This window comes from Dromaius novaehollandiae, chromosome 12 (genome assembly GCF_036370855.1).
Source record: "Dromaius novaehollandiae isolate bDroNov1 chromosome 12, bDroNov1.hap1, whole genome shotgun sequence".
Classification (NCBI taxonomy): Eukaryota; Metazoa; Chordata; class Aves; order Casuariiformes; family Dromaiidae; genus Dromaius; species Dromaius novaehollandiae.
The window spans coordinates 6,467,372-6,494,896 of NC_088109.1; the positions used below are offsets into that span (position 1 = coordinate 6,467,372).

The following is a 27,525-nucleotide window of genomic DNA, read 5'->3' on the forward strand; positions in this document are numbered from 1 at the left end:
GGATGGACAAAAATGTGATTTGCCTTCCATGCAAGGACGAGCCATACAGCCTAGAACTTGAAAAAATCTTGGAAAAAAGAGAACTGGGAGGAAGCACAGCCATAAAATCACAGATGGCATTGGAGATAAACTGAGAGAACAAATCATCCTCAAGCAGAGGGCAACCAAGAAAATTAGTATGAGACATTTAAATGCCAGCAAAAAGAGCACCTTTTCGTTGCAGTCCATAATTAAGCTTTGAAATGCCTTGGTAGTGCAACTTACAGATCAAAAAATATTCATATTTTTCAGAAAAGGAAGGACTTCTACGTTCTTCTCTGTTATGAAAGCGCTTATAGGTGTGAGCACGGAGCCTGGAGCCACCACCTCTCAGGGGAAGCATTGTTTCTGTTGGCTGACTGGGGGACTCTTGCTGCTTAGCTAGGTAGCAGCTCCCTGGTCCTACCGAGCTCACTGCTAAGCCTGTCCCTCTCCATCTGCCCTCACCCCATTTCAGGCATGGTTGTTTTGGGGGCAAAAAAAGCACTTTATTTTGTTGAGAATCAATGGATGGAAACATTACCATTCTGCAAGTGTTAACTTTCTATTTTCATTTACATATTTTGGAGGTCCTGTTGGCTTGCAGCCTTATTGCTTACACAGTAAATGGGACTTCAGTTGCACCTATAATGAAACCAGCCATTAAGCCTGTGATTGTAAATTCATATATGCTTCATTCCTGTGGTGGACTTGTTAGATCTGTGATTTAAATGGAAATGTGGCTTATTTTAACAGTGCTTCTGAAATTCACTGAAAGAGAGCAGAATGCAGCATTACATAAACAGTTAGCATTCCATTTGGTCTTCATAGCACATCAACAGTTAATCAATATTATCGAGACTCAAGCAGAGAATGTGTTTTAAGTAGCTGTTTGCAATATTAGATATTCTCTGTGGATTAACTAATTGAGCTTCACATCCTCTCCTGTTACAATAATGGAAAGGAAACAAAACAGGTAGTTGAAGGGACTTGTTAAATACCTCAGTGACAAGTCAATGTCAGTGCCCTGCTTGCACTGTTCAGTGTTTTCTCTAAGAGAAAAGCAGTCCTCCCCTTCAAAAAGGGAGCGAGACCAAGAGAAGATATTCAGGTTCTAGGTGCAAGAGAGAAATTCAGCGCTTGGACACCCAGTGTCCAAGTAAACTTAAGTTACAGATGGGCTTTTTACTGTCTCTCTGCATAGAGATGTTCCCCTTTAAAGAACAAATTTCTCAAAGTTTCTGATTAAACAAGGCAGAGCATTCATCTGCTGTAACTTGACACAATTTCCTTGAAGTCAGTGGATTTAACTAGAGAAGATGCTAAATCACAGTAGTTAGCACTGCTTTGATATTCACAAATTAAGCTCTTGAAATGGATATAAAAATCACAATTATCTTTCATGGGAATAAAAAAGGGCTCTCAAAACTCAGCAGGCTTTATGTAGTGTGTTTAGAGTGGTTTCAAGCACACTATTGAACCCTGAAATGAACTGACTCAAAGTCATTCCTCACAGGAGCTCTAAAAAAGACTTATGGCAGAGGCTGGTCTGAGATAACCAAGAGAGGCCATTTAGCAGGTTGTTTTGCACCACCGTGTAACCAGACAGGCAGTAGTTAGTGTAGCTGACTGTAGAAAGTAGTTGTATTAATTCCCACTTACAAAAACCAATACTTTGCAGTGCTCCTTGTATCTTAAAGCACTCGTAGAAACTGAGGAGTTCCTAGTTTCCCTGCGAAGTAGGTGAACAAGAACTACACTTCCATTTCACAGCTCTGAAAACTGAGTCACAGACACATTGACTGGTCTGTCCAAGGCCTCTCAGTTGACTAGTCTGACAAGCCCAGCAGAACTACCAGCAGTTGTTGATCATTAGTCTTACATTCAATACATGGCCATGACCCCTTGCAATGTAGGAATTATATTCTTCTGCTGTTTGGGCTCTATAGCATGAACAAGTCTTCCATATTCCCCAAGCATACTGTCTCTATCATCCTACTTTTATTTATTCTTTAATAAAATAGCCTCCTACAGACAGAAACAGCATATTCCGCCTGTTTATTTATCTACAAATCAGATCTCTTATAGCAAACATAGACCAGTCTTTGCTTCAGTGGTCAACATGGGATAGCTTTGGCCCAAGGGAATTCTCTGTTGTCATAAAGACAATACAGCTGTATCCTGCAGCAGCTGCTGTGTGGGAATCTGCATCTGAGGGAGAAGAGTTGGGAAAAAGATAAAATACGAGGAAAAAATATATAAACAGAATAATTTGACAGCCCTAAACTAGTTTAAAAAAAAAAAAAAGCTATCAGAACCAAGAGGTGCAAGTCTGACACCCTTTCTTAGTTGTGGTAGTAAGAAGGGATGTATGGATGTAAATCACTGACTCTTCAGGCATGATCATCTACATTAAAACAGAGAAGGTCTGAGCCTTGACTCAGGCTCTCAGATATGAGCTCCTAGTCTTTCCTTAGCAAATCAATGACTCCAGTGGCTATATTTTCATGAGGAACAGCTGCAGGAACTCTGAGGAGAGCCTGGTGCCTGGGCAGTCCTACACACCTTCAAGAATTTCCAGATATGATGAAAGAACATATACAGAATACCTAAATAAAGGTATATCAATATCAAAACCATAGGATAAAGAGCACTATTTTCCATCTACATATAATACTGACTGATCATGTGATACTAATGGTAAAATCTTAGGTAGTAAGCTATCTGCGGTATTACATTTCAAAACCTGAAAAAATGATCCTGAAGAACCCTGTGGGCTTAGAATTTAGTGTAGCTACAATGTTCCTAACAGGCTTGAAATAAATTTGACTTCTTTAGTGCAAAACTTCATAGTATGAACCTCTTGAGCACTGTTAAAATGTGCGACAGTAAATCTGAAATGTAAACACAATGTGAAGTCCAACTGATACAATTCAAGTATTTAAACACATTTTCCTAAGCTGGATTTTAGTCTGCTGTGTTTTTGCAATACAGAGACACCTGACTAAGCCAAGTATTAGTAAGATATGCTCTGTGCAAGTGAGTGTGTGCACACGTGTGTTCAATACAATATAATGTACTGAGATCTTTTTTCCAAATAGTCAGGAACAGTCAGTCACTACCTGAATAGTCTTGATGCCAGCATATTGCTTAGTGAGTGCTACCAGTTAGTTATGAAAAAATAGGAAAAAAAGGTCTGAACACACACTGCATTACCCAAAAGGAAAGTCATGCACATTACAAATATAGTTTTGAAATATAAAATAGTATTTAAAATTTTTAAATCTACAAATACAAAGCCTTGGATTTAATAATATAATTAAAAGTATTTTGCATTTCATTCAAAAATGAGGATCTATTTCTATGCATGTGTTAGCATTGGTATATTCCAGAATAACTCGTCTGTTGATGTATCAAGTATTTATTTCTGATTTCCATTATGCCATTTCAAGTAGAGTGCATATGTCAATATACAGGTTGATTAGATCGGCATAAAGGACAATGGTTTTATGAGAAAAGTAACTAGGATTTGTGTTATTTTAAAGTGCATCTAAAGTGCTAACAGGAAAGGAAAAGGGAATCATAAGTCATGAAATTTCAGGGAGAGCTGAAATCAGAATATGGTAACAATACCAGTGCTGATAGCTTTCAGGAAATAGCCATTAAGCAGTGTGCTGTGCAGCTTTCTGCAATAATAATGTCTAAAACCCCCAAGCAATGAGCACCCTGTGAGGATATGTAATTGCTACCTTCTGTGGTCCCTGAGGTTTTGATATCAGTTGAGCAGTCATGTGTGCCTCAGCCTATTGCCAAGGACTGGAAATTACATTACAGACTCAGAAACATGCAGCACTTTGAGTAAATCCATACCCAAACCCCGGAAGACTATTTGAGTGTAGAGGCATTCCAGATGGGAATTTAAATGCTAAATTTCATGTCATATTATTTAGCAGGTTAGTTTATCCCTCATTTGTTTGCCATCTGTCATTATTTCAGCAAAAATGCTTGTAACTCATGAGCCTACAAAACCAGAAAAGATTGCTACCTCAAACGAAAGATTATCGCTATAAGGTGCATCTTCAGAATATCTACAAATAATAAAGACATGATTTGGGAAAACTTTGCTTTGAAATTGTTGCTTTAGTTAGTAAAGTCATGGTTGCTGTTTCAGCACTCAAATGGCTGCACTTTTTTTAATCTGCCAAATGATAACAAACTGCTCTTTGCTCACCTGAATCTCATTCTGAAGTGAAAACACAGTGACTTTACCCCACAGAAAAAGAATGAGAAAAGCCCAAAAAACAATGCAAAAGAAATAGCAGGAAACATAGTGTAGATTCTATTTATAGGTATTCTTCTACTAACAAAAGTGAAATGTGGTAAACCTCAAAAGCTACTACTTGCTTTGAAAATTTAGTTAAACAAAATAAGCATTATTTCACCCTCCATTTTTCCCTATGGAACAGGCATGGAAGACCACAATTGCTTAGACATTGGGGTTTACTGTCTCTATTATGAAAAAACTGTCCCCTATCTAGTCTGATAGATGCAATTTTAGATTTCATAAGTTGCTTCTCATTATGCCCTGGTCTGCTAGATTGAAAAGAAATCTCTTCTCAAATAGGCCATGGTTGACTTGCTAGCACTACTATTGCAGTCAGACGGTATCACTCGCGCTTCCTGACGCAACATGTGAAAAAGCTGTAGTATGAAATTTGCTCTGAAGTCATTTGTGCCTGTTTACAGACAGCAAATATCAAGTAATTTTTGATAGAGTGGAGAAGAGGATGACTCAACCATAATAAAGTAGCCTCCAGAAAGCTGCAAGATTTTGGTAGTTTACAAGTGTGTTTGCGGGATGTATTGAGAGTGGCCAAAAAGAATTCAGAACTTTTGGCAAAATGCAGTGGGGGTGGGTGGGAAGGGGAGCAGAAACAGTAAGAGCAAGTAAGATTTCATGAGTTGTTTTTTGTGTGGAAACTTGTGTTGTGGCTTATCCTTTGAAGAGATCTGTATCTTCAGTGCTACTGTTTGGATGCAAGTGCATTACTTTGAGGTAGATTCAATCTTTGCTCATCTGTCTTGGCTTATTCTAGCTGACTCTGTTTCCAGTTCTAATCTGGCAGAATTATATTGTCTAACGTCTGCATTTCTGACCTGTATTTAAAATAGATGTGATTTACCTTGGGCTGTAAAATCTGTGTGTATTCACCAGTCCCACAAAGAAAACCTAAAATTAGCTCCTGCTGTTAAAATTGAGGGAAATCAAAATGCTGGATTTGTTATTAAAATTTAGCTCTATCTGCAAGGGATAAAGATGTCATGCATCAATTTATGTCAGTGTGAAAGGTACAGAGACTTACTGCTTCCAGAGGAACTAATGCGTAGGTATAATACTATCCCTTCGTACTAATGGCCAAATCCTTCTCTCTATCACACCATTTCAGGGAAGAGTAGAACATAACCCCAAGAATCTGAATTTTACATCTTCTCAATTAAATTAACAGAAGTGCTTTGCTCAATTTCCTCTTCTTTGAATCATCTATTTTGACACTCTGAGGGTCCAGGAGGAAATGGAGAAAAACTTCTCTTCCATGAATGCAGAGCACCCTCTTCCAACCTTCGGGGTCTCAGATCTGCAGCTACGCGTGGGGCCAAGTGTGACAGCAGAGCACATGTACAACCAGGAGACCTCACACTCCCAGGAGAATAACGGACCGCATGTACACGGTAATTCCTGCACTGTACCCATCTCTTGGCAGCCAGTGGCTGTTTTCATTTCCCTCGTGGTTTGGCAGCCAGCACAGGTGAACGTATTGCTGATCCTGTCTGGAATATGCCACGTAGCAGACCTACAGAGGAAGGGCTGGATGCTTGGTGACAAATGGCCCATTTCTTCTCCCGCCTTCCCAGCTGTGCCCAGAACACAGCATCTCTCCCATGCAGATACTCACAACCTCTAGAAGTCCAACTCCACCTCAGTAAATTCCTTTCCAGGATCCTGGTTTTTGGCTTTGCAGTGCATCAATTACTTTAGTCTGTGCAAATTCATAGTTTGCTGACTCTTTAAGCCTAATTTGCACATTACTTTAAAATCCTAAGACACAGATCTAAGAAGAGGTTATTTTAAAAGGTTAAGTGAAAGGCTTTTTATCATATAAAAAGTAACAAGCAAGGGTTGATGAAACATTTGCTGGAGAACTCATGCAAGGACGTGGTGATTTTGCCACTCCTATGAAGGCAGAACTCAAATGTGGCCTGCTATCTCTGGGAAAAGAAAAAGTGTCATAAGGATAAGGATCCGAACCAGAACAAAGAGATAGTGACTCCACTGTAGATTTTGCCTTTCTTTTTTTTTAGTTCCTCAGTGCCTCAGGTTCCCAACCTGCACATTGTTAGGTTATAAAATTCAGCTGGATCATACCAACATAGGCAAAATAGAAATCTCCTCCCTGGGTCTTTTTAATCTATCCAGCCATATACATTAAAATGATTTCTGAATGAAGTCCTTGAAAAGACATAAACCAGTTGATAACCATAAGGCATTATCACAATTGTCTGGTCAATCCATTACGCATATGGCAAAATAAATTAAATGACCAGAAGACTGGGTAAGACATAAAGTGATTGCGGTTTCATGAGACTAAGCTATTGCACAGAGGGGTAAAGGCAAAGAGGGGGCCTAAGCTGTAATGGAAACATTGCTTCAGGGCCAAGGACTGCTGTGACTCCAGATGCCAGCAGTTTGTTAAACATAATACAAAACAACATAAAATGTAAAAAATGCAACTGGAACAAAAGGTTAGGCCTTCTCCCTCCATGCCTTAGTGAAAAGAATGAGAACAAAAACAAAGTCACTTGGCAGCTGGGGTTTCTCAGATCTTGCCAGCACTTTGCAATCTCCTGCATTGTCAAAATAGTCATATCGCTACACAAGCAGCACCCTACCATTAGGCAAATAGGGTCTCTCTCATCCCACCACTACATAAACAGCCCCCTACCATGGCAAAAGCATCCCTTCATTACTACACAGCATCTTGCCATTTCAAACGCAGCATCCCACTACTGCGTTACAACTCTGCGTTACACAACGACATGTCAGCAAACTCTCTCATTAAGTGGTAAGTTTAAGAAAGTATTACTGAACTAAACAAACAGGCTGGTTAGACGGTCTTTTCTTTAAAGCTCCTCTAGCTTTCTTCCATCATCTTACTCTCCATCAAAGGGTCAGACAGACTTTGTGTAACACCACTGATTAGAGGAATAACTTTATGGATGAACTTGGGTCACTAAGTTGAAAGTGCTTATCTGATGCCTTGGGAATAACAGACTGTGTGGCCTAACCGTCCTTTTTGCTCTTCCTCGTATCCTCCGGGACTACCCTGATCACCCCGAATAAGAACACTCCTGCTGGGAGAGCGAGGGTTGTTCCATCTCCACACCTTTGGACTCATTTCGGCAGAGCTAATACTGTTATCTACAGTCTGGACCTTTCGCGTGGACCTCCTAGTTCCACTAAAGTTAAGTCTAAGATGATCTTAGAGATTCTCCCACGGAGAAGTTAGGTAATGACATAAAAGGAGCAGGATTCAGATTCTCTTTTCTGAAGGACAGTGAGATTTCAAAATTTTGGTTGTTTTTCTAAGTGGAGCACAATCCTCAAATTTTGGATATCTTATTTTGAGTTTGACTTTTTAAAAAGTCTATTATATTTTAATTCAATTACAAGAATAATAACATTTCAAAGCAGCAAGTCATTGCAAACCGTAAAATAAAAATCTAGACAAGGTTTGGAGGAAAAGGCAATATATTTTATTATACCAACTGCTGATATTGGTAAACAAGTCAGATTTTGGGGCACGCAGCTCCTGCTTCACGTCTGAAACAGAAGCAGTCTTTGACTCCTTTCCAGCTGCATCATCTGGTCTAATAAAAGATATGGTTTCCCGGTATGCCTTGCCTTGCCACCTCTGCTATAGCATACAGTAATAAAGAATAGTTTCTGTATGAAAATGTAAAAATTGAACAATTCAACAGTGTTACTGTTTCTTTCGTCAAAATGTCATTCAAGAAAAGTGGACTGTTTTTGTCAAATAGTATCTTTTTCAAAAGGCTTTCATATTCTATATAACAATTCAATTTAGCAAAAATTATCAGAGCTCCAAAATAATATATAAACATTGGTAAAATATGAAGATAGTTCTCATTTGGGGGAAGATTAAACAGGCTGGAACTGGATCAGAAAGAAGAATAAAAACAAATAGAGCAGAGGCATTGCATAGAGACTGAGAACCTATGGCAGTGACAAGCACAGGACACTGCTGAGACAAATGGTGTCCTTAAGGGTCAACAAGCAACTCACAACTTGTGAACAAGGGAACCATCTACACCCCAAATAAAGAGCCATAATCTCTGAGCATAAGCAAGTCACCAGCAGTAATCAGAGAACTTGATTGTGCTCTAGTATATCACAGGGAACTCTCTTCAGCTTTCCTTAGAAGTATCCAGCACTAGTGACTAAGACTGTATTGTTATCACATGGCCATTTTATTGGGGGTATGTTGCTATCAACTACAATGCACTTTGTTTTAAGAAACAAAACTCAGTGGGAAATAGTCATTGTCTTTCCTCATCTGTCATTTGCATGCTACCATAGGTGATGGGCATCCTTTTATGACAGTTGTTTTAGTACTTAAGATTTTGTGACTAAACATTAAAAAAATTATACAGGGCACATCCCAGTTTCTGATGGGCCCTCTAGGCTTTAAAAAGGTTTACATTCATTTTTCCTTCTAAGTAGATATGGGAAGCAATCTCTGCTAAGATATCTGTTTGTTCTTCCTGGCTTTGTTTTTGGCTCCTGCACCAGCAGCACCTCTCATCTCCAGTCATTCTCCACCACTGCTCTCCACCTGAGCCAAAGAGACAAGCCTCTCTTTGGTGAAATTGAGTATCTTGTATGAAATGTTGCAGGACTGGATCATAACCAGGTACTTTCTTAAGTTTTAATGAAAATATGCCTCCTATGACCAAAGTCCAAGGAGCTGCTGTAGTTACTCATCTTGATAGCTAGAGCCTGCTGTAAGAGGAAGACCTCCCCAGGAGCAGCCAAGGAGACTCCTGGCTAAGTGTGGATTGGACAGAATAAATCATTATATTCCTTCCTATATTATCCTCTTCTCCCCCAACCAGTTGGTCTGGATGAACAGGAATAGATACGATCCAGCTGCCTTCTTGCTATGTTCCCTCTCATTTCTCCAGAACATGAGGTGGAAGGAGAGCCAGAGGTGCTAGCAGCCCTGTAACTCTCCCAAACAGCCAGCCTGATATTGTGTGATAACATTTTATGCAAAGGAGTCTCAATTGCTTATGGAAGGGCCCTCACAGCCAAGGACTACGTTCTCAATGAAGTTTTACATCATAGGTTTTGCTCTGATTTATTTCCCTCTACTGACCCTCACTTACAGAGACCTAGATAGTCCAAAGAGGTCTTCAGAGACAAAGTTAACATATCCATGACTACACTTCAGCAACCTCCTCCTGCTCATTCCACCCAGCATCAAATAATTCTGATATTAACCTGGTGTAGGCAGTAAGTTATCGATTATCTATGAATGCTGACAGTGTAAGGAAGTTGCAAGATAATCAGGTTTTTCATGTAAAAACATAAGTGTACATTTTCCTAAAGAACCACAGGACAATATTGACAACAAAAGGTTAGATTTGGAAAAGAAAACGAGCTCTGAAGAGAGTTGTCTGCTCTATTGAGAAAGCATAAACAATCTGCTACTAACAACAAAGTTTTCTTTCGCATAAAGGCCAGCAGAAATTCAAGATTAGATATTTTTTACTTGGCAGTAGATATTAAGATCACATCTATGTCCCAAAACATTTCATAGTAAAATTGTATCTTCTAGGAATGTGCTCGGCTGCTTTAATGCTGGAAAATCAGGAAAAAAATCTTGTCTATCTGATTAAAGAAAAGCCCTGTTATTTGCATTAGAAGGATACAGACTCAGAACTATCCTTTCTGTGGGAAAATTAATTCTATGTGGGAAAATTAATTCTATCTCTAAGCCAAATTCTGCCATCACTGTTCAAGCATCCATTCTGACCGGCAGAGGACCTTGGCTCTCCGGCTGCAGACTGTAATATCAGTCATGTGAAGTGATTCACACGAATAACGTTAAAAGTGGCTTTTTCTTTCCTCTTTGGTGAACATCCATCATCCATGTCTGATAGGTTGTGGGGAAATTCACCTTCTTTTTCTTTCAGAGTGCAGAGCTCTTACATGTTTTTCTCCCGCAAAGGCCAATTGTTGCTGATTGTTTCAGTTGGCCGTGAGCTTGGAGAAGGGTTTACCACTGAAGTTTTGTCAGTAACTTTGCATCAGCTGTCTGTTTCATGTTACCATGGGCTTTCTGTTCAGTACCTCATTCTCTAGAGCTTAGTACTGCATTTCCATTCCCAGTAGCGTATCAAGCCTCTTCTTGTAAGTCTAATGTTAAAGGGCTCCAGACACTTCGTACCTAGAGCAAAGGGTACCCTTTCCTCAATAATAACCTTAAGAGAAAATTTTCAGAAAATTTTTCTTTAACTGTCAGAAACAGATGGCTGTGAATATCCCACTGCATTTAGACAAACTCTGTATGAGAATGCTGCGGAGCCCAGCACAGATTCATGCTCTGTATCCTCAGCGCCCAGGATGCGCATTCTGGGGCCAGGAAGGCTGCTGAGACAGGCTCATGTGCACTGGGTTTTAAGGGCTCCAAGAGTGTCCTGACACCTTGCTGGCATGTACAAAATCCACATCCTGCTTGCATAAGTCTCTTAAAACTGGAGAGAAACAAAGTCATTTAGACCGACAGCTCAAAAACAGTGAGCCTGGAGAGTGTGCCCTTTGGACAGCAAAATGTTCCCAAAGTTGCCTTGCTTGAAATAAAGCATAGATATTCTCCTTTTTCAAAGGGGATCCACCCACATCATTGAGCAATATCTTATTATTTTGATTGAAAATGGGATTTATAGTAGATTTTAAATGACAGATTGGGTAGTAGGCACCTGAATGTACATTCAAAGGCATAGGTGAAGTACTGCTAACTTTCTTACCTAGCTGTGTGATCTACTCCAGTGAAAACTTTCAAGAGAAAAAGCTAGGTAATCTGCTTAGAAAAATCCACTAATTTGAATATCAGATGGCCATCTGGCCTTCTAAGATAGCTTTGAAAAATTCCCATTTTTATTTCAGGATTTAGAAGTTATCTTAATGGAAAACTATCATATGTAACTCACCAAATCTAAATCAAAAAGTTTTTTCTAGTTCTGCAAGAGATTCTGCCCTCGGAAATTACATTTCTCTAGTCTGTGCTGTCTAACTGCATTGCTCTACATTTTTCCAGGAGATGCTAACTAGCAAATGTTCTCTCAAGCGAAGCCATGCAATACTGAAGCATCTGAAACAAGAAACATCACTTCTAATATTCAGGGTAATCGGAGGGATGCCCTCCTCCTGAAGAGGTAAGTGCTTGCATGTTCTTGGGCATTTCTCCTTTGCTTCAGTAGTATTGACAAAGAGCCATTGACAGGACAGTTTCCAAGACATCTTTGCAAGTCTGATACAGAATGTACCACAAATATAGACGTGACCTTTACATTATTAAAACATATCAGGTTGTAAAGCTTGTGATTGCCATTGTTTCAAATGACAGAGCCTGTCAGCACTGTGTAACTACTCTTTATTATTATGTCCTGTGATTTTGTGTCTCCTCCTCCACACGGTATTTTCTTACTATAGTAATTCCAAGTATTTTAATGTTCCAGTGCTTTTGCTTACAGCCCTCAGATAGGCCATACTGAGGTTGCATTTCTTATTTCTTTTTTACTGCTGCTGTTCTTGCAGCCTGCTGTTCAAGCCATTTACTTTGCTTAAAACATTTCTTACCTGCCAGCTTGTTTATATCATGCCTCCAAGCGCAAGACACCTGGAGAGGAATTTACAAGCTTCTGACATCCAGTAAGAACACTGTCAATCTTAAAAACATTTTTTTCACATTACCCATTTATCACATTTGTTTTTCCACCACACTTGCATGTATGTGTGTGTGAGTGCATTTGCGTGTGCAGCTGCTGAGGTCAGAGAAGGGGTAACAGAATATTTTTAATAGCAACCAAGTATCTCCCCTTACAAATTCTAAAGACTCTCTAAAGAAATTAAACTAATTAAAGAAAAATTAAAGAAGAATTAAATTAAATTAAAGAAATTCTAAAGTTCAAAATTCTAAGACTAAAGACAGCCCATCTGTATTACGGCAAAATAAAGGAAGATAAAACAAAGTATCACAATTGCAACTGCACTGCTTAGTGGCAACGGAAGCAGCAGGACCTTGTGGTGGCCTTACTAAAGCGTGACTTCATTAACTGGCTTAGTGAGGACTACCACACTTTTCCACACGGTCTTGGATGGATCTAGCCTCATGACAGTCTTCCCTAGGGAGGGCATTCAGCAGCCTTAGCTAAAACTAGGTGATTTTTTTCATCAAAGAGTTTCTTTAATGAAATTTAGGGCTCCAGTCAACCCCAAATGATTCCTTAATCTGGGCTGAACTCAGGATATTTTCTACGAAAAAATTAGGTAAGAAAATAGATAAAAACAGTACTTTGATTTTCCTATCACGAATCCCATTTGACACTTTCAAAAGTCTAGTACGCAGGAAGAAGTCTAAACCATGAGCAGAAATACTGACTGCCTATCATTAAACTGCTGATATTTGCAAAGGTTTCCAGAGCACCAACAGCTCTCACCCTCCTCAACAACTGAGCCCAGAGCTCAGTTTGTAATATAGGAAACATTAAGAATTGAAGGTAAAGCTCCTTCACCGAGGTCTCTCACAGACGAGATGGTGAATCTTGCTATATTTGTTTAAGAAACTGCCATCATGTGTGTCTTGTCCCCCTCTTCTGACAGACATTGTTCTTCTCGTAATAACGCAGGCAAATGGGAAATTGTGTCCTTCTACACAAAAGCTGGTGCATTACCTTAAATCACCAGTGAAGGCTGGTTTGATGCTCAGACACTTGACTCCGTGCTGAAACAGCTAACACGTACTTAACGTACACATTCTCCTTTGCTACCAGCCACAATTGTGTCAGCCTCCAGCAGAAGGTTAGGAACAAATAGCTCATAGGTCGTAACATTTTAAAGTGTTGTATCTCTCCGTTCAGTGAATGTGAGTCTAAACCCAGAAGTAAAATTAAGACAGCTGCTGCCTACAGCTCAAAGAGTGACAAACTTACCTCAGGACTGTGAATTGTGGCTTTGTGCAGAACATGAATTTCTACAAAGCTACAGGGGAGGAATATATAGGCAGTAATGCACTGTGAGTGGTATTCTTTGCCCAATCCAGCCACCACTGAAGTTAATGCCAAAACTCTTATGAATACTAAAGCTAAAATTTAGTCAGCACTTGTGCTCTATGAAAAATCCTAATTAAAAGCATAAAGGAAAAATACAATACTTCTTTATCATCCTTCCAATCCCACCACATATTAAAAGTAAATTTAGGTTCACAGATCAGCCTCTGAAACAAGGGAGGCTGGTTCATTTATTTGTTCTTAAGAGGTCAAACATGATTTGTCATTATTATCTTATGAAACTAGACCTGTAGACAGCTAGCATTAGACACCATCCATCATAAACACACTGAAATTTAGTCTTTTTAGACAGTAGTAATAAAGTCCTCCAGACAATAACCAAGAGAAGCAGGTGCTTAACATTATTTAAACTTATCAGAGAGCACAGGCATTTGCCAACTCTTCCTTTTATGACCGATGAAGAGGAAAAAAAAGGAGGAGAATGGATAGAAAATGAAGATAACATCAAAACAAGAAGATTTAGAAAGAGCTAAAATTCTGCTGAACTCCAAATGTCACTAGATAGCAGAAGCCAGAGACAGTACACATAACGTAATGTATGCTCACTTTGAATCTGTTCTATGCTGCTGCATGAAGTAAGGAGGCATTAGAGTAAACAGCTGTGCTGTCTTCAATCCCTTCACTCATCCTTTCAAAGCAGTAATTGCAATTACAAGATCCTTTGGACAACTAATATGAGCTGCTGACTTACATGTATTCCTGCCCATTGGTAATGGTACAAACAGTTACAGTTGAGATATATCATGTTTATGTGTCTGAGGATAGGACCAACCTCAAACTATTTGGCTTTCAGAAATGGAACTACATTGTTCACTTTTACTTTGGTTATCAGTCTTTTTCAAACAAATCAGTGTTATACAAGAATTTTATACCATCTCATCAACACCTGAAAACAGTTTAGAAGCAAATTTCTATGTTCACGTTACATTTTCTTTTTCTTTACATAAACAGCTAGTTAATGTTTTCAGCTTAGATTCCAACTTATCTCTTACCTCCAGGACATTTACTTTAGCTGTTCTTATAACAGCAAAGCAGAAACAATCTCCACATTGGCAATCTCTTTAGTATGGTTATAATATTTCTCTTGAATTTTTCTACTATGAATAATTTTTAATAAGCTGCTCTCTGACTTCTTCAGATAATTCCCAACAACAATCTTCAATCTGAACTTTTGAAAGCCATCAAACAAATGTCCTTCTTCAAGAAAGAGGTAAGTGGGTATCTGGTCCTCCACACCCATGTGTCACACAGACTGCAAGTCTATGTTGCTTTTTCTAAAATAATATGGGAAAGATTTCCAAAAGCACATAATCATTTCGGGTGCTACACTTGAGAGACTAAACAATCTCTCAGGGTTTTCAGATAGGTTTTCAGAGGTCTGATACTCAGTATTTCCTAAAAAGCGGTCCTTTTCTGGTTTGTTAAGGATGGGCACTTGAAATCACAAGTCCGTTTGAGCAATCTTGGCTTGTTTTATATCTCACTAAAAAAACCAATTTGTACTACAGCTAATGTGCCACTGACACTTCTCTGATATGAATTATAATAAATGTCCATTACTATTTGAAATGGGTTAGTGGTTTATTAAGAGATAATATGGTGTTTTAAGCTGAAAGCATGGTCAGTGCAATGCAATGAAGTGGCCAAGCTGCCAAGCAAGGTTGAGCAGCCCTAGTGTGTCCCATGCCACAGGGACTCCCCACGATCAGCAGCAGGGCTGCTGGGCAATCTGGCTGTGGGGAGGTGGCTAACAAGGTATCAACTGGACTTGCCTGAGGCCCAGCTGGACTCATGCGGCAGTGAAAAGCTGAGACTGTAGGGAGGCAATGTCACCCCTCATCTGTGACCTCCTCCTGCGAGCCTCCTTCCAAATGGCTGTGATCCTTGCATGAAAGCTGTAAGGTGAGCAGCACAGTGTTTGAGCTCTGTAGTACTTAGCTACTGTGGGTGAGGCTGATGTAGTTGCTTACATAATCAGCATATGCTACAATACAGATGCTTAGATGATCTTAGGAAGCATTTTAGCTGTGAATTATCTAGGTCTAAGGTGGGTAGTTGCCCTATCACTTCTGTGATGAAAGGGTTAAGACACTGGTGGGCACCACAAATTTATAAGCGACACTGAGGTCAGAATAAAGATCACTCTAAGAAGGTAGGTTTTACACCATTATTCCTTCATGGAAGCCTACCAGATTTAGAAGATGGGGTTGTTGTGCAACACTGACTGCTCTGACAAGGGCAAGAAAACTAAAGAGCTGGTACTTCTGTCTACATGAAGGAGGAACTTAGAGAAGGGGCTGTTTTGTTGCAAGAAAAAGCAGGTTAGAGGCCCTTCCCCTGCCCCTGAGACCACTCCTCTTCCCAAGGCAGTCCACAGAGGAAACACTAAGACTGGTAAGTGCCAGAAGGTACTTTCACTCATTGAAGGAAAGGTGAGAAGAAACATTAAGCTCTATATATCATTCTCCCTGTAGGCTGGCAAAGCCCACCAGGTTCAGCAGCGGACATTGTACTAGTACAGACTGACAAATATCTGGAGCCCTCTGGGTATGTCTGTGGGGTCTGCTGAAACAAGGTGACTTTTCTGGGATTTGAGAACTCTTTCCTTTTGCATGGGATTTCTGGGCTATCGGAGAAAGTTGATGCGAGTTCCCTTCATCCTGAGCTCCTCACACATCTGGAGGGTAGGCACAGATCACCACGGGCACAATCTGTTTCCGAGCACTAGCTAGAAGTGTCATAGCTGCACCGTACTGCTGTGACGTGCCCATGCAGAATGGCTGGTGCTTTCCAGAAGCACTGGGCAGAACTCCTGTGTGCATGTGAGCCGGCAGCACAGCTGCTGGACAGCCAGCCCAGGTTCCACAAGGTCTGCACAGGCACAGACTATCTGTACATGACCCACATTTCTGTTTGCAAAATTCATTCAAAAGTACCCTTGTCCTAGACTATGATATTGGTGCCACTTTGGAAGAATTCCTCCTAGGACTGGACTGGACTCCCTGCTCGCTCTGCTTCTACCACTAACTTGTTCCTGAGTTGGGATGACAAAGCAGCAGGGGGAAGAGAGAATTCCTTTTCCAAATCGCTGCTGCTGCTTTTCCAGCCACTGCTGCAGCACTGGAGTTTGTGGCCATCAGGAAACTGATGTAAGGATTCAACAGACTTTTAAAAATTGATTTTGTTAGCACACACAGGAAAATCATTACTGGCTTCCAATGCACTTCTAACATTAACTCATGGGATGTGTACATGTTTAAGTGTTTGCACTTTCTTTTAACATATGAAATCTTTTTTGGATAACTACATATAGAGACATTAGTGAGTCAGCCTGATGCAAGACACTGTGCTAATAGGAGCATACAATCACCATCATCAGTAGAACTGGAGTCAAAACAGGAATACATAGTATCTGCTTATTTGCCTAGTGAAAATCAATTTTCTCTTAGCAGCTTAATTGCTTTTCCCTCTCTCCCTCCTGCTCTGCCAGCTAAAACTGATTTTAGAACCGCTTTTGCAAGTCGTCTCTTATTTATCAGGCACCCACAGCCAATTAAAAGCTTATCAGTAGAACAGTCAGGCTGTTCATAAAATGTTTCATTGGTGGGCTACAAATATCACATTTGGAGTTAGAGTTAGGTTGCAAAATAAATTGAGACTAAAAATTCATTATGGATGACTTCAATGTCTTTGCAAGGATAGAGCTTTGAAAACTTCAGAAGAGTAGAAAAAAATACTTTAGTACATTTTTGCAAAATGATAGTGTTTTACCCTCTCCCCAGGAAATTAATCAGAGTGCAATCAAAATATATTTCCAGCTGCTGAAGTTCACTTCCTCCCTTGTGGATTTTTCTCACATAAATTGAATCTCAAATTCAAAGTCATGTTCACTGGACAGCTGCTTGACGTAAGCTGCATGAAGAGGCAGGATCTGCTCTTATTTCTGTTGTGCTTTCCATAGCTCTAATTGATGGGACTTCCTTATACAGAGATCACACACATGGGGGAAAAAAAGCTTTGCTAACATTTACTACAAATCAAGCAGAAACTTTACAGGTGACAGTGGAAAAAGAGTTCTCACTTATTCATAAGTGTGACTTTTGCTGTGGTACTCCCACCCTGCAAACTAGGATCAATGGAACATGCCAGTATTTCCTCTCTTGTCCTTTTCTCACAAGGCTCACAGGGAAAAGCAACCAAGCCCTGGATAATTACAGATGTCTATACATATATGTCTAGCTTTTGTCATCTTGTAAGAGCCCAAGACGGTTCTACAGCTCAGATAAAATGTATAGTGGAATTACCTTACCCTCTGCACTAAGGTAGCTAACCCTGGAGGGTGAAATGAAGCAATTTTCAACAGCATAAAGCAACACCACGCAACACTTTTTGGGTAGGAAGTGAAGAACAATTACAGCTGCAGGGAAAATATAGGGTAAGCAGAATGTAATTACCCAGGTTGGAATATGGCCAGAACACTGGGGCTTAATGTTCTTATTTGTGTGAAAGGAGTAACAAAAATACTTGCATCATCGCCATAGTGGGGCTCTCTATTTTTGCTTTATCTGAACCACAACACCTACCATGGCACAATTCCCAAGCACTGTGCTAGCCATAGGTTGGTTTTGCTCCTAGGGAACGAATCCCCATTGCCTTTTGATGTTTATTGCATTACATATGAAGACAGAGGAATAAGCCAATTCAATTCAGAGACAAAAGCTAAAACTTCTAATTTAAAGGGATGTGCTGTCAGACTGCAAAGAACAGCACCATTGAAATGGATGTTGGAAGTCCAGATTCCCTGAGTGACTTTAAAATATATTTGAAGATCCCATGGGAGCAAAAAGCACATCAAAGTAAAGGATATTAAAAAGTAGCATTAAAATATTGAAAATACTGCACTATTGAGATAGAACTAAATCTTTTACTTAAACAGGTATTACAAACACAGCGCTGAGCATAGTGATAAAGCCAGAAGAAAATGTAAAATGCTGGTAGGCACCCAGAATGGTACTAAGTCCCGTAAGTGGCTCTGCGTACTAAAACCACAGTTAAGATTTTAATATCTGTACTTTTAAAACTGTCGTTATGCCCGATAAATGGATGAGAGGATCCCAGCTCTGGAAATGGCATACCTAATTACCAGAAGATGCCAGAACTTCGACTATGGAAGATTTTGTCCTGATAATTCAAATTTAGAGCCTGGCTTAACCTCCGTAAGATTTTAATCTCTTTCAAAACATACATATTTTCATGCTTGCTTTACAACTCTGAATATTCTCATCTCTTACATGACTGTCTAGTACTGCTTTGAATGTTACTCCGTCCTTCACCTCAACAAGTTCATACAGCACAGCTAATGAAATCTTCACTGAAAAAGAATTGCCTTTTCTCAGATTTGAGGACTCTCACTCCTTTTCAAAGAACCTTTTAAGACTTCTTGACATGAGTGATTATGTTACGTTGGTAGGTTGACAGGAGATGAGGGTGGATGGTATTACCTTGAAGCAGCCTTTCTTTAAAGATCAAAGTTTTGTTTTCCTGAATAACACAGAACTCAGCCCAGGCTTCATTTCTTGTTCTGTTTTCAGCTACTTAGTACTTTCTAGAATGTCTTCTCTGACTTGGTAGCAGAAATGTTCCTTGCCACTTCTCTCTTTCACACAGCTCCATCAACCAGTACTGTAGTCCCTTGAATTTAGTATATGGGTCTTCAGAAACTCCCCTTGGCTCAAAAATTCAGGCCTTATGCACAGAGATGTACCGGGTGATGCCCCATTTCGTTCAGCGAATTGGTTCAAAACAGAAATTCTTTTATATTTAGCCCCAAAGAGCATAGGTTTTTGCATCACCTGCCTCACCACTTCTTAAGGAAAAATGACGATGCATTGAGAACTCAATTTCTGCCCTGTAGTGATGTTTAATTTCTCAAGGTCTGAAATATGGAGGCAGATTTGTCAGGTAAGAGAGTCATGCATTGGACAAACACTAACTTCATCTTTAAGAAACACTCTAAAGAACTGAGGGCTTAGACACACAGGAAGTGTTACAAGAACAGAAAGAGATTTACTTTCTTCTCATAGGGAAGAACATACTCCTTGACAGAGGAAAGCGTAATGCTGCTACTTGCATCCTTTAAACCTGTTTAAAAGTGTGTGAAGGATGGACTTTGTGCTCATATTGTCATCCTTCCAGGGTTTAATTCTTCTCTGTATAAGTGATGATCCAAACCTCTTTCAAACCAAGTAGCATACACAAAGCTTAAGATTCTACTCAGCAGCTCACACTGCCTCAACACAGCAAGATACCAATTGCACAAACAGGAGAAACATGCTGATGAGATTGAATTAAGTGATATAAAAACTCACTCAATTGACTTACTGCATTTCTAAGTGAATTTCCACAAACAAGATCCAGTAACCAAGTTCTCAAAATCTGAAACAATCAACTCCGAGAGATTTTTTTGAAAAAGAGAAAAAATATTATTTGCAATAGAATAGAATGGTACGCACTAGCCAAATTCCTGGGACAACTCCACTGTAATCAGAAAACCATATATTTCAAGTCCAAGCAATGTTTTTTGTGTGCCTGTATAGAGAAGCAAGGAATAAGGTCTCACTTACTCCTTTGTGCTGTTCATTGATAAGTTAAGTAGCAGTTTAGAGGTAAAAAGAAAAAAAACAACCGTATGGGGAACGGCTTTTTTTCCCCCATGATACATGGGAGTGAGTTCACCCTGTAACTAGTTTCTCTCTCCCCAAGATTTGCACTGTCGTTGCACAGAGGTACAGGAGTCACGTGAAATATCACCACATAGCAAGACTATGTGAGATACATGTTTCAGTGCAGGAAGATGTCTTCCTAGATAGCAGGGTGCTCTTCCCACAAAAGCACCCAGCACACTGTTGCAGTAAGGGGCAAAAGTCAAGGCTACTCCCAGATGAATTTGACATGGTTTGCAGTGTAAAAATGATACTCATTGCATTTTAAAAACAATCTCCCTTTAGCCAATGATTATCAATAAACTGTAAAGATAATCTTAGTGCTAAGATCCCTAGATGATTTGAAGCACAGTGTGTTGAAGGAAAGTTTGAGAACTTTTTTGGATAACAGGAAATGCTGGCACTGCCACCATCTTCACAGCTATTGTCTCTGATGAAACTGGCTTTTGCTATTTCCCCCGCCATACAAGGCCCTGTATAGTCTCTTTTCTCCTTTATTTGAATGCTATGATGAGAGACTCAAATCTTTTGTCCCTGCTATACTTAGTATCTGTACTTGTATGCAATAGTTTTCTTTCCCTTCCAGATGTTATCGAAGTCCAATAGCTGCTCTGGAGAGCCAAGACAGATGTAAGCTATTTTTTAAAACACAATTCAAGCCAACTCTTTCTTTTTCCGAGATGTAAAAATATAATGAAACTTTATGAATGCCTTTTAATGCTATAGAAATGCAAAAAAGAAGTGCTATAATAATCATTAGATTATTTATCATCATCTATGAAGGCCAAATCCTAGCTCTAATAGCAATCACCATGGATAGGCTCCAACACAATTATTATCAGGGACCTGCTCCAAAGACCATCACCAAAGTCAACGGGAAACTTTTTCCCACTGAGTTCAGAGTACTTTGGATCAGGCTCCAAACTGCCTTTGCATAAGCTGCCTTGGGTCCACCCAAAGCCGACGTTCACAACACAGAGGTTGCTGTTGGCAGAGACTCTTCAAGACAGCAATCTCCAAAGCATTACTGTGGGAAGTTTGGCCAACCAGCCTTAAAAAATTGCTCACTCCTTTCCTTTACTGCATCGGGTTGCTGTATCCCTCGCCAGGGCAGTCTCAGTGAGGGGCATTGCACGGTGATGAGAGACACACAAACAATGCAGTGAACAGCGGAGGTGAAGCTGATCAGTCTCTGTGTTGTGGTTTGTGCTTGGACCCTTCTAACAGACCGTGACTGACAACTGCTCTGCAGGAACACACTGCAACTTTAACAACAGCTTACTGAATAATGGTGGCAAAGTCTTCGTAGTTTCCCAGCTTTCCCACTTTATGCTTGAGTAAAATAAGGCATAAGGAGCACAAGCTAAACTGCAACACCTAATATTTCCAAATCAAACCCAAGTTTGTCTAAGGGATATAAAGTTTTCTCTGCTGTTTGACCCTGTAGAAATGAAGATATGGGTAGCTATTGTAGTGACACACATTCCTGCTGGTTTTAATCAACAGATAATTAATAGCGAATTATAATCATAATAGCATGTTTCATCCCAAAGGCTCCAAGAGCTCTTGATAAAAAGTTGGCCAAATGCTGTCCTTAATTATACTCTTGCAATCAAAGGAGAGTGGCCTTTCTTTAATCTCTGCAATGCGGCCCTTTCAAAGAAGGAACACAGCATCTGCTCTTCAGAGCACACTGCTCTGTAAGTCTTCAGACTCTCTGACAAAATCAGCTGAAGCACTGAGGGATACTTAGGAATTACTTCTCAGATAGGACTTGGGTGAGGAAAATGTGAGTTAGCCAGTATAGCCAGTACACTACAGGATCTTGCACGAAATATGCTAGCCAGAACATTATGACTCGGATGATCCATTTCCAACACTCCATAAAAGTATGTTTCTGCTCAAAAATAATGTCACACTGTGTAGTACCTGCGTGATTATATTTATCATTCTAGTCCTCACTAAGCATAACCTTGCTGAGCTTCAGAGACCTGACAACTTACAACCAAAAGGGTAGTGACCAGAAGACTTGAAAATTTAGCAAATTATTAGCAATAAAGGCTAATTGCTACTGCAGAATATGGTGCTTGAGTATGGTAAAATACTCAGTGCACCCTTTTTACTTGCTGTGAGTTAGTTGCTGATGACGACCTGTCAAAAGCAGCAGCACTCCCCCCAAAAAACAAAACCTCACCCCACCAAGCATGGAGATGTATTTCCCTTCCATCAAAAAAAAAAAAAAAAAAAAAAAGGCAGTAGAAATGCTATCTTTTGGAAAGATTACAGTCTGGAACAGTTTGAACAGTTGACAATTAGAATGATCAGAGCAACAGTCTGTTTACTTTATCGTGTCATCTAGAACAGCATTAAAAATACAGCACTGTAGCTTGTAAGGCTTAGCAGTATTAAAAGTGGTGCGAACACAGTGACAGCAATAGTTCTTAAATCTGCCAAAACAAGTACTGATTTGCTTTGTAGTTATCAACACAACTGTCTTCTTCCTTCAGGCCTGCAGATAACAGCTTCTAGTTTAAACTCATTTCCCGTTTCCTCAATTAAACCATCACATATTCAGGGTTTCAGCCCTCAAATCCTTAATATCTTCTTTCTTAGATTGCTCAAACAGTGCCTCAGCAAGTCTTCCTGCCAAACGCACATGGCTGGACTCTCCCGACCAGCTAGCTTGCACCAAATTCCTGGAAGTGGCAGCTCAGTGCAGCTCAGTCCCACTGACATGCTTGTCCCACATGCAAGTCTGAGGTCTCTTCTCAGAACTTACTGGAGAGCAGGACGCTCTGTATCTACACCCGTCTTTCTCCCAGATGGCACAATGCAGAGATGCCTGCACTTGAAGATGCCTTCCCTCCAGGGGAGTCAGCACACAGTCACACCCCCACGGGGGCAGGTCTGTGTAGCCAGGAACCAGGCATCTAGGAGATTCCCCTAGGTTTGTGTTTCCGAATCATCAGCTTGTCAACACAGCAGGCAATGCCTAGCACATTTATAAATAATCTGTAGAAAACTCAGAGAAAAATATCAGTTTTCCTCCTTCACAAGAGCTTCCTGGAACAGAAGCTCCCTTCTCTTAGGTATTTGTAAGGAAGTCTGCAGCATACAACAGCACTACAGATCGGATGCTCAGTAAGTTCAATGGGACAGACAGAGATGTACATGTGGTACCAAGAGCAGTACAGCTACCAAGTATCAAGAGCACCACAAGCCTGTGCAACCTGTGCTAAAAATCCATGCTGTATTCTCCTGGCTGGTTAGATTAGCCTATATACAGTTAGTTTAAAGTTAGCTTGGACATGTCAGCATGTCCTGCAAGTCAGTGTAACTGCAACCCCAGAAATCTGAGTTACGATGGAGCGGTAGCAGATCTTTTCCAATTCAGTGGACCATAGCATGACATCCAGTTTTAAACAGAACTTTCCACTGGGCCCCATTACAGCTCTCCTAGCAGCTAAAGCTTAAATAGTTAGAGATGATGGTACAGTCAGCAAAACAAATTTCAGACTTCTTCCTTTCAAGGGTTCTAGAAAGGGACGTATGGAGGGAAGGAAGTATGGGTTAGCATTTTGTCTCTGTGAAGTTACAGCAGCAATTCCCAAACGTGTTGGATTAGTAGGGTAACTTTAACCTTCCATATTTCTCATGGACCACAAGCAGTGCAAACTGAATTGATGTGATCCTGAAATCTGCTGTCTTAACACAGGTGCACTCCTGAAATGCAGACCACATGCAGTGGCCAGTAGTTCATGAGCAGCAGCTCGGGAATGACTGTACTAGGGTTTACTCTGCACAGTGCTGGCTATCTATGGAATTTGCCACAGAATTTATTCCCTTAATGCTGAGTTATTCTCCAGAACTGGAGCTTTCATGTAGAAAGAAACACCTCTAGGCTGAAACACCTCATTCACAAATGTGATGAGAATAAAATGGTGCAAGATCTTCCACTTGTAGCTGCAGATGGCTAGTTGAAATAGCTACTTTTTGGATGGCAGTTTTGCACCAACCATTATCATGGAGGCAAAAAACAGCCACATCCAGCTGCATTGTAACCAGCGTGGATGCAACCTAGACAGTCACATGGCCACAACATGGTAGGGACCCAGAAATGTCTTACCGGATGGCGCAGTGGAGTGGGTAGGGCTGTGGCATGTACCTATGGCACATCCATGTCCAGAGAAAGGTCTCTCTCCTGCTTAAGATGCAGTCTCAAGGGAAGTGAATAGTTAGTTAACATTACTGTGGTAGTAGGTTTCAACAACTGAATATGATCCTATATTTTAAAAAAGCCAAGTCAATCGGAACTAATACTTAGCCTGAACACCTGGGCAATGGGACTATGACTGAGACAACTGCTAATCAGTGTAACAGTAGCAAAATCTATAACCCTGAAGTAACAGTAGATTTGCTGGAGCAGTAGCTATTCATTGCTGCTGTGTATATTAGACATGTAGAATATCATTAGCCATTACCTTTTCAGACCACACGAGAAGGAAAATTCCTGATTATTATGGTGGATTACAGGACAATCCAATTATTAGTCACAGCATAAATATTCCTTATAATTAATGGGCAACAGCATTAAACTTTGCTAACTTATTTTCTACATCAAAACTCACAAGCAAGTCATTGAAGATGCTGAGCAATCTGTCAACCCATGCATAATTAGCTGGGTTTAAAATGGTAATTAACCAATTTTATGAGATTTATCCTCTCTATCCGCATTTGTTAGTATTAAATATCAGTGTTTATATTTCTTTAACTGTATGATGAACATGTGTAAAACATGTAATCCCAAAATTCAAACAGAGAAATGTAAACGTTCAGAAGATGGACACGATCCCCAACATTTGGGGCGGGCTCACGATGCACAGGCAGGGTAAGGGATAATCCAAGGCCTCCTGCTTGGAAGGAAAAGGAGGCCAGGTCTGACTTGACCAGCGTATGGCAGTGCGAGGCGCGTTGCCGTTTCTGTCACCAATTTTGCGTATCATAAGCCAACAGATGTTAGCAGAGATGGCGAACGCTGCTTCATCTCGTGAACAACAACTGCTGCTGTAAGGCAGTGAACCGCACGGGAGAAGCCATGGGACTGACTCCTCTATTGAAACGGTGGCTACTTTAATCCCAAAGCAAGGGAAACCAGCTTACCTTGAAAAACTCCTTAGAAGGTGTTCTTTCGGGTAAATCATTTGGCTGGCTGTCACCGCTGCTCACTCGTTTCAGTCACTAGGGAGATCAAAGGCGCCAACCCTTCTCCTCCCAGCTGCTAACACCTACAGCCGCGGTGTCGCTGGCGGAGCACCGTGGTGGGGGACACCCGCTCCGCGACCACGGGACGAGGCAGCGCCGCTCCAGCGCGTCGCCCTGCCGCCGCGAGCACGTCCGCCGAAGGAGCCGCCCGGGCGCTCCCCGAAATCGTACGGCGAGCAACGATGTACGGAATAAGCGTTTTCAGCTTCACCGAAGCCGATGTGTTCCCTCTCCCCTTCCTCTGAGGAATGGGGCGATTCGGGCCGTTTCTTTTTCTACACTTCAGAATATTTTTAAATTAAGCAGTTGGGCAGAGTTATCTGAATGTCCGCCTTTCCAAAACACAGCCTCCGCGCGCTCCTGTCCGAGGGGGCTTCGTGCCCCGGAGCACCTGCCGCCCCGGCCGGGCCTGCGCTCCCCTCGCTCCGCCGCCACCTCCTCGCACTTGCGGCCCCCAAACTTCGTGGTGGGGCTGGGCTGGGCTGGGCCAGGGCGGCCTCCCCTGCCCCGGGGGCTGCTCCCCACCGCGGCCCGCCCGGGGGCTGCGCCGGGCGGCTGGGGGGGGGAGGGGGAGAGAGGCACCGCCCCCCCCAGGACCGGCCCGGACCGGCCCGGACCGGCCCGCGCCGCTTCCCGCCGGCCCGCGCCGCTCCGCGGGGGCGGGGCCTGGGCACGGGGGGGGCGGGGCGGGGCGGCCCCGCTGCTGCGCGGCCGGCGCTGCGTGGGGAGGGCGCGGCGGAGCGGCGGGCGCCGAGCTTTAAATGAACATTACTATCGGCCGCGGCGGGCAGCGCCGGCCGGCTCGGGCCGATTGGCGGCAGCTCGTCTGCGTCGTCCGCCCGGCGGCAGGTAGGGGGGCGCCGGTGCGCGCGGACCGCCGTCCCTGCCCGCTCCGCTCCGCTGCGCTGCCCCGCGGGAGGGACGGCGCGGCGCGGTGCCTGGGCGCAGCGGGGCGAGCGGGGACGGCGCGGCCGGGGCTCGAGTACAAGTTGGGGAAGCGGCGGGAGCCGTGAGGTGACCGGCCGGCGCCGGCCCCGGCGGGAGGGGGGAGCCCTGCGGTGACCGGCCGGGGCCGGCGCCTGCGGCCGTTGCGGAGGCGGCCGCTCGCCGCGAGGCTCCGGCGCCTGGAGGCGGGAGCCGAGGCGCTGCCGGGCTGGTCGGTGCCTGCGCCCCGGCGGCGGCGGAGGGCAGAGCCGGGGCCCCCCGGGGTGGCGTCGTCCGGCCGCGGCGGGGGCCTCGCCGCGGCGCGGGTCTGCGGCTGCCCCGTCCTCATAAAAAGTTACTCCCGGAGGAGGGAGCGTTTTCTCCCTTCTTTCTCCTGAAAGTCGGCGCGCCCCGGTGCTCCGTTAGAGCAGCGCTGTGGGGGCGTCGAGGGCCCGTCTGGCACCGTGTGTCCGGCTTGTTGGCAGCGGGTTTGGAGACTTGTTTATAATTGCGGTCCGTGCTTTATCTCTGCTCCGTTGCTTTAGGACTCCTTTAAACTGCATTTTCAGTGGAGATGAGTGAACTTTAAAGGAAATCAGGTCAGGCATGGGCCCTGGGCATCAGCCCCTTCTCAGGTCCCAGAAGTAGCGTGACCAACGCGCTTTCCACGCACAAAGCTCCCGAAAACGCTTTTCGCTGGAGTCTCGGAGAGGTGCTGGAGCTCCTCAGCTAGACGTCTCAGCTTGGTTTACCGAAACGAGTATCGCTGCTCAGCTCGTGTTCTTATGCAGTTAATTCAGACCGTAAGAGGTTTGACCTTCTCCAGTAGAGACCGTAGTTATTCTTCTAACAAAGTCTGTTTAGCACAAGCTTTTTCTCTTTGCATGTTTAAGGTTTGTATTTATAGAAATGGTGAAAAGGAGGATAGCTGTGAGGGAACACACATGTCAGCTTTTGGGGGGAAAAAAACAACATAACTGAGTAGCAACAATAGAGAAGAGGTTTGGGCAGAGTGCTTTATCGTTAATATTCTACCCTTGAAACAACGGTGGTGTTAAGGCTCCTGAAGTCCTGAGAAAACAACTGACAGAAATATTTATCTTACAATAAATGGGTCAGATGATAACATCTTCCACTGAGTCCTTACTTCTGTATTGGACAGCTTTGG

General features: G+C 42.2%; 1 long non-coding RNA gene across 3 annotated transcripts in view; it reads right to left on the minus strand.

Annotated features, from left to right (window-relative positions):
* Positions 1-26,027, minus strand: part of LOC112984575 (uncharacterized) — a 118,048-nt gene extending 92,021 nt beyond the window's left edge. For all 3 annotated transcript variants that reach the window (XR_010391204.1, XR_003259534.2, XR_010391205.1), the window contains exon 1: positions 25,332-26,027. This is a non-coding gene — a long non-coding RNA (uncharacterized LOC112984575). The remainder of the gene's footprint in view (positions 1-25,331) is intronic.
* Between the last annotated feature and the right edge of the window lie 1,498 nt (positions 26,028-27,525).